General features: G+C 38.1%; 1 pseudogene; it reads right to left on the bottom strand.

Annotated features, from left to right (window-relative positions):
* Positions 1 to 8,514: 8,514 nt before the first annotated feature.
* On the bottom strand, positions 8,515 to 12,415 carry LOC132149335 (polyserase-2-like; annotated as a pseudogene).
* Between the last annotated feature and the right edge of the window lie 8,765 nt (positions 12,416 to 21,180).

Below are 21,180 nucleotides of genomic sequence, written 5' to 3'. Positions count from 1 at the left end.
TATATTCCCAAACAATGCACATCTCAAACTTTATTTTAGTTAAATCAATGACTGTGAATAGGAAGGATGCGCTATCTCAGAAAATTATGCAAACTTTACAGAACAGCCAAAGACTGAATTAAAAGTTCGAAATTAAAAGACTGAAAACAAAGTCTCGCTTGAAACATACATAAGTGTCACTTGATGTTGAGGTTTCAAAAGCATCTTTTAAAGTGAGGAGCATCTTTCTCTTCCATCCACCCTTCTACTTAAAACTTGATCTCAAAGCAGAAGCAGTTGATGGAGTCACACTCTGGAGGCTGACAGGAACAGACACAATCCCACATCTCACACTGCATTAAACAAGATCACAAACAGCTCTATATTAGTTCTATTCATATTTATAGGCATGCCATATGGAATTTTGAAATGGAATTTGTGGACTGTTTAATATAAAATAATTAAAAAAATTGTTAATATCATCCATCATAATGTTAAGATTAGTGACAAATTTATCAGCAGCAAAAAAAAAGTCTGTCTGAACACTGACGATCACACTTGGCCTGCAAAGTCAGAGAGCTGTTACACAATGCTAAAATTACTCAAAAGAGAGAACTGAATACAGCGGGAAGTGAGATTTAAAATGCCTTAGAGAACAAGGAACCTGTGATAAATCGGGCTACATCTGAGAAAACAAGAACATACTATGATGGGTCTTACTGGGCTTAATGTTTTGCAACAGCCACAAATACTGACTCTAATTGTTCAGCAATTGGCTCACAAAAAGGATTTGTAAAGTTTCCTCTGAAAGAGGAAGTGATGCTGAAGTACCTTGAGACAGTGATGACACCACAGCACAGTCTCAAGGAAAATCATATAGAGCCCCACAGAGATCATGATGACTGCCGGCAGCGGGAGGGAAAGAGCCCACACATGAACAGCCTGACACCAGATGGAACCATCTCTAGATTTCATTACACAGAAGTAGATCTTATGGAAAAATAAGCTTGATTTTGTATCTTGAATAAGTGTTTGATTGTTATTACTTTTTTTTCCAGAAAATAAACATTTTACTAATTGATTTTACTGTATGTTTAGAGAAAGATTAGATTTAAGTGTCAAAAATTCTGACAAAACACTTTTTGTGTGGGTGTGTAACGTTATGTTAGTGTGCATTTAATATATGTGACCTTTCATTACGAGTAGTAGTAGTAGTAACGTTAGTAGTAGTATCAGTATTGCACAGAATTAAATAAAAAACGTATAAAATCAATTAGTAAGGAAAAACGCTAACATTAGTAGTTTGGTTTGGGAACACATAGCTGTTGCAACGTTATACATTTACAGAGACCGATGGTATACATACATACAGTGTTGGGGTTACATGTAATGGCGTTACGTAATTTAATTACAAACTTGTTGTAACTGTAATTAGTTACAGTTACTAAGAAAAAATGAGTAATTTAATTACAGTTACTTATGAAATTTTTAACGATTACAAAGGGGATTACATTTGAATATTTACACACATCCACATACAGATTTCACTGATTTATTTCCCAAATTGCACTGACTATTCTGAGACATACCGCCCTAATAATTTCCGGGATGCGGAAATACAGTCTGGTTCGTAGAATCCATTCATAAAAACGGAATGCCTAACGCGGACGGAATACGCCACATTTTGGATGACTAAATCAAAAGTAGGTCAGTACACTTGAATCAAAACATGACATGGACTAGTGTCTGTGAATATAAGCCCCAAAAATGCAATATATGACTTGCACATTCTGCGTGTCTGTGGAAATCAGGCGCGGACTGGACACCGGGAGAACCGGGACCATTACCGGAAGTGAAGGTGCAGTTCAGGAGAGAACTTTTAATTATTTTGCATGTCCCCAAATTAAAGATTTAAACCTTTTTTTAATGTCAGGTCCATACAAAAAAATAGTTTTGTCCATGAATTTGTTTGTATGAGTTTGAATTTTCCAGTCTGAATTTTTTTCCCAGTCCACCCCTCCTGTAAATTAATGGCAAAGACATGATTTCATTTACTACACATAGGCCTACTGAAGCTCGCAGTGTTTTCAACCTCTGCTGCCTCAATATAGGAGTACACGAGCACATAAACATAATTTCTAGAACTGCTCTGTGTCACTTCATGTGCATTTTACTTATTTTGAGAAAACTATCATCATATACAGAGACAGCAGTTAAAAAAAAACACCAATGTTTCAGGAGTTTATTACACAGAATACGTCACATGCTTATTAGATAACTGTATTTAAGTTGATGTATATGCTTTTATTTATTATTCTTTAATTTTCACAAATTTATAAAAGTAATCAAAAAGTACTCAAAAGTAATTAGTTACATTACTTTAATAAAGTAATTGAAAAAGTTACACTACTATTACATTTTAAACAGGGTAACTTGTAATCTGTAACCTATTACATTTCCAAAGTAACCTTCCCAACACTGCATACATACATATCGTCCCTGCATTCCCAGTCTAGCTTACTATAGTTTTCAGTTATCAGGAGATTTATTTAATTTTATTAAACCTTATAATTACTTTGGATAGAAACATCGTTCTACTACAGCGAAGCTGACCACTGTTGTCATAGCAACCGCGAAACGACGTCCTATGAGTGCACGGTGACTTCCAAGGACCAAACTTAATCCATTCTGAAAACAGCAAAAAAAAAAAAAAAATAAAAAAAAAATAATAATAATAATAATAAAAAAAGCAATTGAATTGATTATATTTATTTTAATTTGATGAAATCAAAATGTAATAAAACATTTAGCTAGAAACCATTATGACATAAATGGCCATATATAAACCATATATAGACCATATATAAATGACAATATATAGGCATTTATATATGCCTATATTCATACAATCCATCTTTATTTTGGTAGCCTATATTTAATATGTTTGTGTTGACAGAAATGAATGCAATGTTAGGTTTAGTTACAATGCCCTCTAGTGTTATATTTTTGGATTGGTATGTTTGGGGGAATGACAGAGAAAAAGCCTTACGTAAAACAACAAAAACATTTAAGGATGATGCAGACGAGGCATCAGTAAAACATATACAGGCTTTGGCCCCAATGTTTCCAAAAGCAAGATGTATACCTTGTGTCACTCTTAGAAGCATCAGCTCTGGACACAATGATCATATTCTTAGACCCTGTTAGTCTGCACATGGATCTATTTCTTAAAACAGCGTTAAAAGTGGGCACATTATTAGACAAACATTTCATTGGCACTACACCATGGAATTTTAAGCACAATTCTCAGTGCATCATTATAAGCCACTTGAAGTTTATTTTCGACTCACTAAAGTTACACCACAGGTGGGCAGTATACAGTGGAGTGCAGTAGGTTTTGAAGAGTGAGATTTTAACATCAAGTGTGCGCATGTGGAATTTACGTGCCAGCATGTTTGAAGTTGCATATTTTAAGAGATTGAATAGCAGCGGAGACAGAGTTCCACCCTGCCGCACTCCATTGGAGACATGGAAAGGTGTTGACAAACTCATTCCCCACCTGACTTGCATAGTTTGGTGAGAGTACCAGAACTGCAGTATCCTGACTAGGTAAGAGGGGACACCACGCTCATGTAGTTTACCAAACAGTTTCCCATGACTGATACGATCAAAAGCCTTTGACGCATACAGGAAACACATAAAAACTGATCTACTAATCTGACTGATCTAGCATTAGACCTTAACTTGTGCTCACAGACTGGGCCATGCCTAGGTTTGCCTGCTAAGACCCATCTTCTAAATCTCTTGCCTCCATATGAACATATTCATTTCACCCTGGTCTTACAATATGTTGTTTACCCACTTTACTTCTTAGTGGTTCACTTCCATCAACTAAACAGTTCACAATTCTATCATACATTGCACATAGGTCATTATTGTGACTTACATTCTTACATCTGCTATCCACACACACAATTGCCTCCTTTAAACAATCATTTGCATCAGCTGTAGACATACAGTGGTCCAACCAGGATGTAGAATGCCAAGCTTCACTCACATGTGTATAGGTATCAGCTGGCAGTAATTCCTTAGTGGACAAATTAACCTTGTTATCGTTGCAAAATTGCAAGTGTTGACCAAAAAGTGAATTAATATCTGATATATCAGCATTCAGATCCCCCAAGACAAATATAAATGTATATTCACTTTTCCTTATGTAAAAACTTATAGAAGCAAGCTTATTCAAGTAAACATTTTAATTTTTGTGACATTCATATGGAGTGTATATATTTAAGATTATAAAAACATTCTTATTATGTACCACCTTAATTCACAGTGATCACAGTGTCAAAAGGGTCAAATTTCTTGTGCCAGAATATGGCTACACCTCCTGGGATCCTGCCACGCAGTATTCTGGTATTTAGGGCTGTCGTGGATTCCCCTTCTCCATGGAAATCATTATGCACAGACTTAAGTTTATCCAGATCTTGAATAGCTAAAAAAGTGTCTTACAAACACACCACATCAACATTCTCAAAGAGCTTGTCGAGCTTGCGTTGAGCTCTCGCTACAGCATCCTGTCCAAGCTGCAGACCGCGGGAGTTATAAGACACAAGTCTCATAGCAGTTTATCATTGTTTAACATGCATGGGACGCCCTTGACTCAGGTGCACTCATCTCTACATCAAGTGGTGCTTTAATACCTGCCCCTACCGCAGCCCTCTACCGCAGCCCTAGGCTTGCGATTCTCATAGAAGCAACCTTACATAGGTCCCTTCTGGCCACATCTGTGATGCATACATCTCTGCTACTTCCTTGCATTCAGCTGTAACTTTGAAGGAGCTGTAGCGAGTGTACTCAGAGCCAATCTTTTGACAAGTCACATCTCTGGAAAGTTGTTCTTTTAAATATCTAACCAGAGTCTCTGGGTCTAGGTCGGGAGAAAGCTTTGTCACGAACACACTCACCTGCTTAGTTGTCACTGCATGTATGTTCTACACCGAACCAGTTCCAACTATTCCATAGGTCTTCTTCTCTCTGGGAGGATTCATACAATTCTTGATCTGTACTGCAGCAGTAGATAGTTTTCCATAGCGTTGCTTGTGCTTGCAATGCTTTAATACACGGCTCCATGCAGGTGACATCGCTACCTCATTCCCCCCGCCAGCTGTCTCCTCAATGATGGGCAAGGCAGAGGGTCCGGGTGCAGGCTCCCTGTGACTTGGTCCATGGATCTGGGCCTCTTCACTGGCCATGGTTGTGGCTGCATTCCCCTTGCTGGCACTGGGTTGCTCAATCACACTCAGTCGTTTACTAATGTCTGTAGTTATTCCACAAAGGTTCTCACATTCAGTCGACTGCTTACTCACAGTATTTTTCATGGATGCCAACTCTTATTAACCAGGCCAGAGACATCTAGACTATTAAAAGTGATAGGACACAAAGTGAGGAACATTCTCACCCTCCTCATTCAGTAGTTTAAGACAACTCTTAACATTGTTCACATCTTTCAGTTGCCGTTTGTGAGCTACACAATGCTGCCCTGTGCAAGGACACAGTTCAAACAGGACCTTCTTGGAGTTTTCAATCCACTCTGATCCAAATTGCACAGCCATCAGGATAATGTCATCCTGAGGCACAGTCTTCAGTTAGACAGAAAGGAAGCTTAACAGTTCATAGTTTTGCTATCCATAGTGGTGTAAATCTTAGGGTTAATCCTTTGTTTGATAACATGCCGTGCCTCTCTGTCATGGCGGCCATCTTGAAAAAGGAATTAATTTATTAAACTCTAAATTTCTAATACAAGAGCAAATTGCATATATAATGTACACTTAAAAATTCTGCAGACCATTCTCTGCCCCTATGCATGTCAGGTTATTTATTGAGAGACAAAACGTCAGAAGACAGTCATGCAAGAATGAGGCATAAGAAATGACATCAGCCCAACCAGAAACTTTGTAGGAAGTGTTAGTAACGAAAGATTTCATTTTGATTATTCTGTCATGTAACCTCTTAACCCATATGAAAGATGAACATGTGACTGTTGTTGTCTTGATTCTTGATTGAGATCAGGGGCCTGTGCTATGAAGCCTGATTAACTGGCTAGCCAGGTAAGTTTCAGTTTAGTTTGCACCAATACTGGGTTTAAGGTACCATGTAAGTGGCTTGGCTTTTAGCGGCGCTCATTGCCATAGTAACTTACACTCCACGCTAACCTGTTCCGGGGCATCAAAACCATCAGATGTGAGAAAAGTGACATAAAAGTCACTCCCCCATTTTCACTGGGTCCAAATTAATGTTCATTAATACAAAAAAAATATATATATAAATAAATAATAATAATAATAATTCTGGCTTTAATGAAAATGACTTAAGATATTTTCTATGATTTATATACTAATTATGATTCATATTATTATTAATCCATTACACACAAGCAATTTTAGTTTAACAGTTATTATAAATAATTTATTTTAAATGGATATCAATGTATACAGATCATGTAATATAAATAAGCTGCAGTATCAATAGATAACACTATTTTAATGCATGTGAACTTACATGCTCGAGTCTCTATCGCTATATATTTTCAAATGTATAAACTAACTTAACAAGTTTCACTTGTGACTGCACTGATACAGCAAGATAATTTATTTTATTTGTCCTCTTTCATGTTTCATATGACATTTGAATCACATTCTTTAATCTCTTAACCTTTGGCAAAACCTTTAATCTTTAGTTTTGAATCTTGCTAGGTCTCTTGTGAGAAGTAAACATGCAAACATGCTTTGTGTTGCAAGGCCCGTGATTGGCTGCTTGCCAGTGATGTCACACATTCATGTGCACGCGCTCCACAAACTCAGGATCAAAGCTCAAAAAGAGTTTGATACCGCAGCTCCACCTCACGACACTACTGCGCAGACTCTTGCTCCAAACAAATCTCTAAGCTCACGGACTGCTAAGACAGCTGACTCCACTGTGTGACCGTCTCTCTTTCACACACAGCACGCACACACACACACACACACACACACACACACACACACAACGAGCAAAACTCTGCATTTGAACAGTCAATAGCAAATACTTAAACTAATAACAAATACGTACAGTAGCTAATTCAGAAGCGCCAGTCAGTATGACCTCCTCTCCTAGGTTCACAAAACAGTCGTCCATAAAATGCGTTTCTGTTCTGTTGTAGGTAATCTTAAAAATTCCTAATGGCTCTACTTTAGGAAGGCCAAATAAAGTGCTTTTGCTTTCGCCTAGATACACACAGCATCTCCCTGACATGACTGCTTCAACACTAACTGTGGTTACTGAAACCACGTTTTCTTTCTTAGCATGAACATTTGGGCGGCATTATGCAAATATTTCCACATAATGATGTAGACATGTGGGGACATGTTTGAATGAGCCGTTTTAGGAGGGCATGGATTGGATTAAGAAAAAAACAAAAAACAAACAAAAAATACAAATATTCAGTTAGACAGTCTGTCATACACTCAGAATTTTTTTTATTTTTATCTTTAAGGGTAGTGTAAGAATCCACCCGCCAGCCCCAAAAGCGGAATCCAGCGACTTGGTCGAAGGTTTAATGCGTATTTAGTCTTTTTACTTGCGCTTCTGAATTTATCAGGAATTAGTTTGAATTTTAGTCTAGCTCCATGTTCAATCTGACTCCAATTTCATGTGATCATTAAATTTGGGTAATACTTCTATCAAAAGATGATCACAGATATTGGTTGTGTAATTTAAATATTTGAAAAGAAGAGAATATTCAGAAGAGATCAGAATAAATCAAATGTAACAATTTATTAACAGTCAGGTAAATATGTATTATGCACATTAGTCAATTCAACGATATCAAATTAATACAACACATCAAATTCTCAAAGATAAATCTAGGAGTAAAAGATGCATACACGACTTCAGGAAAATACATAGTATACAGAATCCCCCAGCAATATTTTTATCACTCCCCTTATATACCCAAATAAGAAAAACAAAGAAATCTTCAAATCAGTTGTAAAAAAACATAAAGACCCTTTGGCTTGTTAGGTTCTCATGGCCCCAGTGTCACACCTGGCTTAGAGATAAACACACCCCTTCCTCAGAACACAATTCTACAAAGGTTTTCAATATTTCTCATAATACAAGTGACTACTGTGAAACTGAGACCATTTTACCAATCACACAGAGACAATAAAACAATATATTCACAAGATATAACATGGCATTTGGATATTATTGTTTTTAGGGGAGAAGAGTGAGAGTCAGAGGCAGAGAGGGGAGAGGAGAGGGAGGAAGGGGTCGTAAATGAGCAAGGAGATAGGTGTTGTTTGCTCTCTTTGAAGATTTCTTCTCCAGATCAGTTTTATTGTTTTATGGTTTTGTGTGTGGCATGGCATCTGTTACATGTGAGTTCCCTGAGTTTAATGGCTTCACAATGAATTAATTTCATAAGGAAACATTTTCACTCCTTTCACTATATCTAATACAAGAGCAAATAGCCTATAATGTCCCACTTAATGTACTACATATGTTTATTCATTGATAAAGTGACAGATGGCCTCTTCAGTAAAAGGCCTGGAAGAGTGCTGGGAGAGAGAGCAGGAGGATGTAGGTGAGAGAGAGGGGCGAGAATGACTCTGCCCCACCCAGAATATATGGGATGTTGTAGAGAGTGTTAGTCAGGAAGAAGGAGAAGGGAGAGGTCTGGATGAAGACTGTGCTGTTGATCTGTACTGTGGAGTTTGAACTGATCTGACTGTCAGGGGGAATGGACAGAATACCAGTCTGAACCCACATGCCATCCCTTCTACACAGCAGAGGACTGCCGTCATCTTCCTGAATGAGAGTGTGCCAGAAAGACTGTTACAAACATCATACTAAACATACAGTGGTACATTTCTAGGAAGCAGCAAAATTGTATACTGTAACTCGAATCTGTTTCAGTCTGAGAAATCAAATGACAAGCCTGAAGGACTGAAAAAGACTCTGCAAATACCTGCTGAACGTTCAAACGCTCTGTGCAGATGTTGATGCCTGTGTTGCCTGAAAGATCGCAGTTTACAATGGTGGTTTGAAATTCCCGAAAAGGTAGAAATGCTTAAGATGAAAGAAAAACAGATTAGAAACAAACAAACTTAAGATGTCATTAAATGTATTGACAAAGAAAGTCTGAACAAATTGTTATATAAACTTACACATAACTTCTGCTGGGCTCCAACCAATTACTGAACATTGAGTACCAGGGCCAAAGCTTGGACCAAACATGTCAACCACTAAATTTCTTGATTAAATGGATAAGACAGTTGTAGGAGTGCTACACCATTGCCTAAAACATCGTCAAAAAAGACATTTGTCACATCAGCTTGCACTGGTATGCTGGAGCAGTCCCACTGGACAACATTGAGGATGACTGCCAATCCATGCATATCAATTAATCTGAAAAATGAGATGCTGAATGTGAGTGCACAAGTTATCAGTATTTCAGTAACTGATTTCATATAAAATTATGTTTTCCTTAAATTATTACCTGGCAACGCAGCTAGCAGAGGTCATGACGAATTGGTCAGAGACCAAAGTTCCTACACACATCTGTTTATTGTTATAAGTTACACTAGCCATCCATGGCCATGTACCTGCAGAACCTCCACAAAATGGCGCTGGAGAGAAAAGCGAGACGGGAGGAGAGGTCAATGTTAATGGCAGCGAAAGGGAAGTGTAAGCAAGCAAGCTGTAAGACCATTTCAATGATGGACAATTTCATTTTGCTTTGTCATAGTGATATTAAGATACATACGTTGAGTAGGACAAGTCTCATTGTCAACAGGAGTAGTGGAGTTAAAACGGATGAAACCCGTATTATTCAAGCCAACATGCTGACTGATCCAGTTCTGGTACTTAGACACTCTGGCGTACACGCCAGGAAAATTAGGCAGAGCACAACCCTGAACGAAACTCACAAATCCAGCCTGGATCCATTCAGAGCCCTGTTTAATGACCAGTGGACCTCCCGAGTCACCCTGTACAGTTAAAGAGAATGTATATACGTATATATATATATATATATATATATATATATATATATGTATACAATAAAACAATATATATTAGTATGTATAAAATGTTATTATTGTATTAAAAAGTACATGCAATGTACTGTTAATACCTGACAAGAATCTTTTCCACCTTCCAATGGTCCAGCGCACATCATGTTGTCTGTTATTGATCCTTTATAAAGGCAGTTACATTTACTGTTTCCAACTACGGGAACATCCACCTCCTGTAGGATTTGAGGTGAAGGAAGGGGTTCTGCGAAAGGCAGAGATTTGATTAATATGCTGATCTTTATAATTTAAAAAAAGAATCCAAAAAGTTAATTTTTTTTAAACACTGTGTAGCTTTTACTTCCATTTTCAATTTGAACTAAATAGAAATTAAATAAATGTTATATTATTTCAGGTAACTATTTTATACTATTTTAAGTAATACAATTAGCTTTGGGAGAATATAATAACTCTGCCATGGATTCTCAGCAAATGTCTCATAAGAGTCATAATAATGTTTTGGAGATCATTTGCTTATGTGTTACAACTTTAACAAAACCCAAATCTTTTAAATTCCGGATAAAATCAGTGGATAAACATGCATTTAAACTATGTAAACATATTTCAAAAACAAAAAACTTACTACAAATTACTAAAACTTCTAAAAATAAAAACTAATTTAATCTACTTATAAAAACTACAAAAATTATTCAATTATAATAACACTGATTTAAACAATTTAAAATAACACTGATTTAAAATAACACTGATTTAAACAATTAATGTGGTTTCATTAAATGCTTCTGATATTTAAAAATATTTCAGTTGTGAAATAAGGCTTGGCAATCTCAAGTGTTTTAATTTGCAATATGTGTCCACTGGTGTGGTGCTGAGTAGACATTGCCAATACATTCTTGCCAATACAAATCTATATGGCACAAATGGTAACAGTATGATAGTTGTACTATGATATTCCAAAGTCAACTATTGTTTAAATTATGCAAAAGAGGAATTAATTAAATTGGCGAATTGGTAAGTACTTAATTGGTAAGATATTAATTTTTATTAAAAAATTTTTTGCCAGGAAGTGGAAAGAGAGAGGGGAATGGGAGTACTGCCCACTAGTCCAAATATATATGATGGTTTTACCTGGACATAAAAACAAACTTAAAATATTTATGATGTATATTTTATAGACATGCCCCGATTTAGATTTCAAGTGTGTGGCACCAGGTGGCAAGCAAAAAAATTTAGTTTCTTACCGCCTGAATTAACATTTCCCCAACCTGTGACCCACATCGTGTCACTGTTGAATGTGCTTCCCTTTGCTGCCAGACAGACTGATTGGATGTAATTACTGAAGGTCACAGGTGAGGAGAGACGCAGCAGAGCCATGTCATTGTCATTAAGAGGGTGGTTGTATTGTGGATGAAGTATGATTTGAGAGACGACCCAGATACACGGTATAGGCTGTAAGACTGAAACTGCTAAAAAGAGAACAATGACCAAGTTCACAGTCATATCCATAAAGGTGAAGGGAACATGTTATTAAATGTGTTTATGTGAGTACCTTTGAAAGCAGTGAGCTGCTGACAGAACCCAATCACTGTTGATGAGTGATCCACCACAGAAATGTCTCCCATACCGGTGAAGGCTGGCTTGCCATGGCCAAGCGCCGGCAGACGCATTCGTTCCCTCCACAATTTTTGTACTGAGAGGCGCACTGCCACATGCTTTTAACAAGGGATGGAAAGGATCATTACACTGGCAATCTCAGAAAAAGGTTAAGATGTTACTCAGTAAACTGTATTATGTAGTAATGAAAAGATATTTACCTAAAGATTGGCAGTCACACCCTGGAGAAGATGTCAGAAGATCAATTAAAAAAAAAGACTACTCCTATTTACCAAATCCATCAAGTAGCTGGGGTACATGTGAGCGTCACTATCTTATTATTATCTACCTACTTATCTTTGTAATCTCATATATGGAATGCAAGAAAAATATTGTAATATATATTGTATATTGTATTTAAAATAAAATAAAAATACCTATTTGAGAAAACCTTTCTCCAGAATAATTTAGAAATTGGCACAATTAATGTATTTTTAAGCACCACATGAAATTAATTATAGCATCTGGTCTATAATTATAGCATCTGCATATATACAGATAGACAGAACATAAAAGTAATATTAAATATAAATAATAGAATTTGTCAAAAAAAACCAGTACATTGTGTTTTTGTATTGTTTTTTTAATTATTTAATTAATTTAGTCAGGAGCAAGTAACAGATTTTATAAAGAACAAGATATAAAGATGAAGGCATTTACCTTTGGTTAGGACAGTGATCACAAAAACGAAACTTAGTGTCCAGAACATCTTCTTTCTGATTTAACTGCTGACTCTGAACTTATATATCCCCTAGATCCTGATTCCTGACATAAACATACCTCTCCAGATTTTTCCACTGAAGCCTGAGTTGCCCTGGTCACACCTACAATGGAGGTGACAAAAATTTTTAAAATATTCAGACAAAGATTTTTTTTACATATTAAATGGACAACCTTGATTGTCAGCATGAAATAACTATATGAACTTTACATACTGTAAAGGGCATTTTGACTATGGTATGTACATTTATGTTTTATGTATTTGCTTCAGAACTTAATAACTAACAAAATTAAGTGTGACTTTATAAAATTTTGAAGTTTTAACTTTAGATCAATATTTTAAATAATGTAGTTTTTTTCTCTCAGTTTCATATAGCTTTCTAATCACAATATTGATATCAATGTTCAATACTATAGTATATTAAAGTGCCCCATTACGGACTTTTGAAAATTAACTTTCATGCAGTGTGTAACACAGCTCTAAGTGAATGAAAACATCCTGCAAAAGTTTAAATCTAACAGTTCACCATGTATAAAGTTATTGTCTTTCAAAAACCAGAGTTGACTCTGTATCAATCTGTTTCAAGTTGATGTCAACATGAAATATAAGCATATTTATGCCTGCCTATTCATTTTCGCACACAGACTCAGCAAAACTTGAACCTCCCCTCTATGGAAGCCTAAGGAACTTTTTATCGGCTTTTATCAATTAAGATTTTTTTTCTCAGAATTGTGTGATATAAACTCAATTGTGAGTTAAAGTCAAAATTTGCTTGATATAAAGTCAAAATTTGTGTTATATAATTGCAAGTTATAAAGTCAAAATTGCAAGTTATAGTCAGAATTGCAAGATATAAACTTGCAATTGTGAGAAAAAAACCTGAATTGCAAGTTTATATCTCACAGTTCTGAATTTATTTCTCAAAATTGTGTGTTTTAAAGTCAGAATTGCAAAATATTAACTCGTCAGAATTGAGAGATAAAATGTCGCAATTATCTTGCTTTATTTTTCATTCAGTGGTGTAAATGGGCTACCCCATACCCCTCCCTCAAACATCATATCAGATTCCTGTGGAGAAGACACTGGGCATGGAGATGGAACACTTCATGTGCATTTTGGTCTTGTGGACTTACAATGGCTTTGTTACTCACTGAACAAAATGTTTGGGAGTCATTGAGCAAAAAAGGGAAAACAATAAATGCATATTATAAGACCTTGCATGCATGTCAACCTGTTGTGAGGGACTCCCAAAACCAAAATATGAACCTTTCACAACCCATAAGAGGAGCACTTTAATATTTCAAGTGCAAAAATACACTATGAAACTGACATGGCTTTGAAAAAGTTCCTATTGATATTAACAAATCTTCATGTTCACATATTTGTTTGACAATGCAACTGGTTTTGCAAGTTTTCAAGCAGCATAAAAGTATGCAGCATCACAATAGGAGTTTCCAGTGTTGTTTCAATCTGTTTTTAAAAGATTGTAACATTTGACCTTTGAATGTTCAAGTGTACAAAAGTGCAATGATGGAAAAGACAAGTGAAATGAATCTTTCATGCCATCAAAAACGTTTCTTACGTCACAATGATTCAATGTCAGCTATACATAATAACCTTTAAAAGTATATTTCATATATCATTGTTATATTGTGCATATTTGTTTTATTTGTCTTCTTTTAAACCAACATATGACATAATATTTTATTTATTACTCTAGGGAAGGCTTCCTTAGTGTTTTAAGTCCTGTTCCTGTGTCTCATTATTAGTAATCTTCCTCACCTGTCTGCCCCTCATTCCCTATTGATACTAAACTCATACTGCAACTTGCTAAGATACTATGGGAACAAGCCTTTTTTCTCCTGAACTGAAGCCTTTTGTCAATCATGCAGTGAAACTGCATGGCCATTGGTTTGTGCAGTGTAAAAAAAAAAAAAAACAATGGCTCGGCAGTGGAGCTGCATGAGCGTATGGCGACAAAGCTAGGGTGACCATGTGAGCCATTTTCCCAGAGCGCGTCCTTGCCAGGATTTTTATATTCCCTAACATATCCAGATTTTGGCTTTTTGTGCTGTGCAGATCGATCATTGTATGACATTCATAAGAACTATAAAGAGCAGAGCAGACGGCTCCTTATGCATTCAAATCACTCTCTTGGTACTTTGGTGTCATACAATGATCGGTGCACAGCAAAGTTGAATGAACAAACAAACACCTAACATGTACGTGTATTTGCATTGCTTTGATCGTTCTCTGTAGATCTCACCTTCTCACATGCCACAATTGGTTGATTATGTAACATACCTGCATGTTATTGGTCAAACTACTTTGGATGTTTTAGGCAATATAGAAATCCTAGCAAGGACGCGTCCTGGTAAATTGCTCATATGGTCACCATAGACAAAGCCTACCAAAGGGAGCCAGAATGAGCAGGGAATCTAGCTATATAAGCTTGCTTTCACCACAGGATCTTCAGATTTCTTCTCCTTCAGCAAAGACTCTACACTCAACACAGATCCTGAAAGCCTGAAAGCTGGAGTGAGACCTTCCTGCTCAGCTGACCTACTCTCTTCGTGCATCAGCATCGCAGCAGTTCCGGTCCTGTTCTCCTGCTCATTCTGAAATAGCTTATTTCTAGCAGGTAAGCTGTTGTTTCAGATGTTGCTGTGCAAGTATTGCTCATGCAGAGAATCTTGCATGACGCAGAAGGCCAGTGAGGCCATCACCTGTCTGAGTAACCCTAATGCAGAGACTGCTCACTCAGTGAGACAGAATGATCTTGTTGAAAGCATGAGTATTGCTCTTCTTCACTCACAGACCGCCTTCACTGAAGGCAGCCCCTCTCTCTCGTTTCTCCTCTCTCAGCAAGCCTCGGAGAGGGAAACAGTGAAGTCAGAGAATAAGCAACCGGGTCTGACCGATCTCATACTGGCACTGTACCTGCGTGCTACCTCTCCCCATTGAAAAATTTCATGCCAACTCTCATCATGCATGCTTAATCTGCCAGTCATACCACGAGATTCAGCTGCATGGTTCCCACCTCAGTTTATAGCAAAGATGCACAGATGTCTATTGCTAAGAGGTGATGAATTTACTGGAGTAAGGAGCTGTAGAAACAGTTCACCCAGCACAGAGTGAGTCAGGCTTCCACAGCCACTATGTCCTTGTCCCCAAAAAAGATGGTCTCTGGCCCTTCCTCGATCTCAGACACCTGAATCACACCCTCATGAAAAGGTTGTTCAGGGTGACTACACTGAACAGATCCTTTGGCAAATTCCCTCTTTTCTCTGGACCTGAAAGTTGCCTACTTTTACATCCAGATTGCCCCCTTGTGGCTTATCAATACATGGTCTTACCCTTCGGGCTGTCCCTAGACCCCTGCACTTTTACAAAGTGCATGAACGCGGCTCTCTCCCCTCTGAGACAAATGGGAATCTGCATTCTCAAATGCCTTAATGGCTGGCATATTCTGGCCCAGACAAAGGCAGAACTAGTATTACACAGGACCCTCCTCCTCAGCCACCTAGAGCGCCTGGTACTCACGGTCAATTATATTGGTTAGCCAATGAATATCAAATTTGAATAACGAATTCGACTCAGCCCAAATGAGAGCTGTAGTCACACCAGAATGGGCTCTGGCCATATGGCAGCTGGCGACCTCCTTCAAGATTGGCACCACTTGCCCCCTCAAAATGTTTCAGAGAATGCTGGGCCTCATGGCTGCAGTATCGCCAGCACTACAGTTGTGTCTTCTTTGTATGCGCCCCCTTCAGCACTGGCTGAAACCATGGGTTCAATCCTATGCGTAGGATCATGGTCACCTGCAGGTCAGTGTAAATCAGGCCTGTAAAACAGCACTGGCCCCCTGGAAGAGCTCTCGCTGGATGGAACAGGGTGTAACCATGGGAATGGTTTGCAGAAGGATGGTTGTCGCAACAGATGCCTCCAACAAATGTTGGGGAGCACTGTGCGAAGGTATATCGACTTTTTGCCACTGGTCAAAAGTGGAGAAAGGCTTCCACATCAACTGTGTGTCCAAATTATCAAGGAGAAATGTTCCCTCAAAGGAGTGGTAGCTCCATCCGCAGTCGATTCAGAGGGTCTGGGAGATCTTTGGCAAGGCTAATGTAGACCTATTCACCTTAGAAGACAACTTTCCCTCCCCAATTTATTACTCAAAGACCAAGGATTTGTTTGCCCACGATTGGCCCAACTTAATTCTTTATGCATTTCATCCGATCACCCTGATCCCAAAGTTAATCAGGCGAATCAGGGAACAAAAACACAAGGTTTTACTGGTGGCCCCTATCTGGATGAACCAGCTGTGGCTATCAGAGCTGTCTCAGCTGTTGGTGATGGCCCCTTGGAACATTCCACTGAGACGGGATCACCCCTCTCAAGCGAACAGGACAATATGACACGCTTGGCCTGATCTATGGGGCCTTCACCACTGGCCACTTGATAGAAGCTTTCGAGACTCCCAGAATGAGCCTTAAACACAATTTTGGATGCTAGAGCCCCATCTACTTCCACTACAAGTGGTCACATTTTTCTGCTTGTTGTCTAAACCGTGGCTTAGACCTTCCTGCTTACAATATGTCAGAGGTGTTATCATTCCTACAAGAGCTTCTGGATAAGGGAGTATCCCCATTCACTTTCAAAGTCTATGTGGCGACTATAGAGGCCTCTCATGTCCCTATTGAAGGCCAATCGGTGGGCAGAAACAGCACGGTTATCCGCTTCTTAAGGGGTACCAGTAGGCTGAATCCACCTCATCCTTTAACCGTCCCTTCATGGGATCTGCCTGCTGTGCTCCTTTTGAGCCGCTACAGTCTACCAACATTCAGTCACTGTTGCTGAAAACTGCTCTACTTCTGGCAATAGCATCAGTAAAGTGAACAGGGGACCTACAGGTGCTCTCCATTAGTCCTCCCTGGAATTCGGGCCAAACGACTTTAAGGCCATCTTGAAATGAAGGCATGGTTACGTACCAAAGGTAATCTCCATTCCATTCAGAGCACAGGTCATTATGCTTTTTGTGCTTCCTCTCACTGAATAGCACAGAGAGTTATCCCTGCTTTGCACTGTCAGAGCTCTGAGAATTTATACTGAGCATTCCACCCCTTATAGGCAGTTGGAACAACTCTTTGTCAACTTCGGTAACCAAACCAAAGGTCATCCGTTCACGAAGCCAAGACTCTCTAGATGGATAGTTGACACCATTTACTAGTGTACTTTTCCTTGGACCTTCAATGTCCAATCAGTGTACGGGCCCATTCTACCAGAGGCATCGCCTTGTCTTGGGCATGGTCCAGCGGTGTGTCCATCCGGGATATCTTGCAGGCCAGGATCCAATCCGCTTGATGAGACATGCACTGTGTTACACAAACAGATCTGACAGTGAGCCCTTGACCATATTGCTCAAGCTCTCTGGCATTAGTTCATTCTGTCAGCTCTCAACCCCCTGAGTGCCAAAGTTGCTGGAGTACTCTGGAACGATTGACCAGGCTGGGTGTGACCTCAAGAAGCTCAGCCCATCTTAGCCTTGGTTTGTTGTTAGCTTATGGAAGTTACGATACTTATAGTACTCCAGCCTTAGAGGATTTTTATCCCCCATGTGCTCCAGGTTATGTTTATGTATTTATTTGGTTATCTTCCTGTTCCTGTAATTTTAGTTCATTAGTTTCTCCCTGTGTCTCATTATTAGTATATAGTAGCCTAAAGAAGGATTTGATTGTCCTGTAAGTGTAACAGCAGCAATTACATGGCATTTGGCTCCCTTTGCAGGCATATGTAATAACATGTAGATAAATTGTTTATTTTGTATTTGCCTACATTATGTATTTTAACAGTGTTATTATTAACCAATCATTATTGCCTTGTTCCTAAAAAGAACATTATTTGGTGTAATAAAATTACTTTACATTATTTTTCACATACTGTACATTGTTGTTTCTCCTCTATGCCCCACCTTTCTGAAACAAGTAATTTTTTACAGAGCTCATCAGTCTGAAAAGCGAGGTGTGCTCTGATGGCCAGCTATCCAGTGCGTTGTGATTGGCCAAATTCCTTAAGCGAGTGACGGAAACTTTACACCCCTTGCCATACTGTGATGCGTGTTGTGGTCAGAACACCACGGGACAAGACAAAAACAATAAAACCCATTACAAACTCGCCATTTGTTGCACACAGTAGGGACATACTTACAGATTATAATGACTTATACTGTCTTTTTACACATTGCATTACATCGCGCCACATAAACATAAAACCATGTCTGCATTTGTGATCGGAGAAACGATAAGCTCTACTCTACACTGCTCAAAACTTTGCATCCTTTAAATATGTAAACATACTGTGAGTCAGAACAATCGGCATTGTAGTCTTCTCTCCTAGAATCAGGAAACAGTCCTCCATAAAATGTGCTGAACACATCAATTTGTGTTGAACTGTTCTGGAATAGTGTTGTAAATACAGCTTAACCACTGATTTGTAGATGTGTCCTCTTTTGAAAGGCCAAACAAAATATTTTCGCTTTCAGAATTAAACATATGTCTCCACAACATGGTGGAAAACTTGAAATCGCATCATATGACCCCTTTAAAATAAAACATTTACTTTTCTCTATGACGAAAATGTAATTTTTTAGCTGTTTTCCTTTATGCGTGTTAAAGTGCAAGTAATTTAAAAAAAGATACATATCAGAGCCATCATCTCTGTCTCTGTGAAACTGCACCTTACACAAAAATCTTGATTTGTTTCATGTTTTTGTTTTGGAATCATGATAAGATTATCAAATGTCATGGTTCTGGAAAAGAAAAAAAAAACCTTCAGGCATGCTAGACAAACAAGTTACAAATTTTTACAGAAATGAAGTTGTCAAAAACCAGCAAATCTCAACACATTATCTTTAGCAAATATTTAACATGTCTTTGATTTGAAAATGTATTAATATTGCATGTTTTTGATTTTTAAATCCTGGCGAACTGGTAATTATTTATTTAAAATGTTATTATATTATATAATTAATCTAATAAATAAAAGAATATTAAGGAAAATCAATCAACTTTTTTACTAGGTCATGCAGTTTATACTGAGCTTATTTTCCATTCCTTAATTCTAAATCTAACCATCAGACAAAAGTTTAGCATTTTGAGGTGCTCACTGAGATCCTGAAAATGCAACGAAAGCTTTATTCTACCATTACCTGTTCAGTTTAAATACAGAACATGCACATCGACTATTAGAAGGTGCATATATGTGAAATGTTTTAATACAGTGGATGGTATACTGTACGTGTCACATGTTGGCTTGTTAGTTGAAGCTGATAATGGAACTGGGTGAGGAGGAAAAATAGAAAGTTATGCTTTTTATGTAAATGTAAGTGTTCACCCACACTAAACATGCAATGTCTAACCTGGCATGATACTGGGTTAAAGCTCAATTGCAGGCATGGGCAGCAGTAGTGTTTTACCCTAAAAGTACCAAAGCACCTGAACAAGCAGATCTGGGTTTACAAATCGTTGACCATTACTGATTCCAAATTAAATGACAAAAAATGTTGTTAGTAACTTAATCCAATACATAACAGATTTTAGATAATATAATCAGACTACTTTTTGATTACTTTTGACCTAACTCATTTATCAGATTGATTTAAATAGGAAAACCTTGTACCATATTGACATAAAAATGCAAAGAGAAAGACAGTATTGTCACAGTGTCTGGGTTGTGTTCCCTGGGTGTCCACTAGATGTCCTCTTTTCCCATGGTGTCTTTCACTTCATTAATCACATTCCTCACGTCCCTGCTTAATTATTGCACCCAGCTGTCACTAATTACCTATCATCACACCCTGTCAGTTTCCCATTAGCATTTGCCTCTCCTTGTGTATATAACCCGGTCTGTCTTAGAATGTTTCACGGAGTCGTTGTTAATTCATGTCCGTCATCTTGTCGTGCTCTTGCCTTGTGTCCTTGTTTGTTTATGTTTGGTTCGGTTTTGTTTGGTATCGACCTCTGCCTGGACTGTTTACCCTTTTGGATTGCCCTTAATAAAAGACTTACTCGCAATTGGTTCTATCTCCGTGCCTCATTGGATCCCGGCCGTGACAGAACGACTCCGTCACACTAGGAACCAGCAGTATGTCATTTTTCCGTTCCCCAGCCAAGATGGCGGAGCGGCGAACCAAGTACCTTCGGTTGATCGCCCTCCGCCAAGAGGGCAATGAAGTGGGTGCCCTGGCTCAGGTGTTCTGGGGCCTCATTTATAAAGCGTGCGTACGCACAAAACGGGGCTGGAAACGTACGTACGCCAGTTCCAACGCAAAGGTTGTGATCTATAAAAAACAAACTTGACGGGAGAATGTGCGCACCTTTAAGCAAACTTTGAGCCGTGCGTACGCACATTCTGGAGACAAAGGGAATTGGCGACACCGATGGTGAGGTCGTGAACTGAAGTTAGATTGTAGAAAATAAATGTGAGAAGAACGATTATAAGAATGAATGACATTTAATTTTCACTCCATTTCATACGTTATATCCACATTATCATGAAGATTAAATCCAACAGTGTTATTTGTGCCGATTGTTTTAGGCTATATACATCTAGTAAAATCCAAACGTAATTCAAAATGTATTAAAAGTAAAATAAAATAATAATCAGCGCTGCCTTACAGTCACATTGTCCACAACGGGAGCACAGGAGGACATGGCGCGATACATGTGATAGCCTACAGAATAGCATGAAATA

This window comes from Carassius carassius, chromosome 9, assembly GCF_963082965.1.
Source record: "Carassius carassius chromosome 9, fCarCar2.1, whole genome shotgun sequence".
NCBI classification, from domain to species: domain Eukaryota; kingdom Metazoa; phylum Chordata; class Actinopteri; order Cypriniformes; family Cyprinidae; genus Carassius; species Carassius carassius.
Note: the sequence above shows the minus strand (reverse complement) of the source record. Positions and strands in the feature narration are given on the sequence as shown.